The following is a 340-nucleotide window of genomic DNA, read 5'->3' on the forward strand; positions in this document are numbered from 1 at the left end:
ACATAGGCAGCTATGTTGAACGGATAGCCTAGGGTTCACTACGATACTCGGACAGAATACGATTGAATCGATCTATCGAGAGTCTGCAATTTCACTATCGATATTGAATTGTGTACACTATCGATATTGGAAAATCGGATTCGAGTTTGTTGTTGGATCTGAGTCTGTGAGTATTGAGTTTTCAATTTCAATCGGACTCAAATCATCTACTCAATCCACCTCTACAACCTAACTGTACAATTTGTTTTTCAGGATTTGTTTTGCCGACAGTGTCATTTGGAGGCTTCTGATTGACTATAATGAAGGTTTACTAATTGAAAAATTAGTTCTGTTCATAAAA

This window comes from Macrosteles quadrilineatus, unplaced genomic scaffold, assembly GCF_028750875.1.
Source record: "Macrosteles quadrilineatus isolate MER2022 unplaced genomic scaffold, UCM_ALF_1.0 Scaffold_6__1_contigs__length_79288215, whole genome shotgun sequence".
Lineage (NCBI taxonomy): Eukaryota > Metazoa > Arthropoda > Insecta > Hemiptera > Cicadellidae > Macrosteles > Macrosteles quadrilineatus.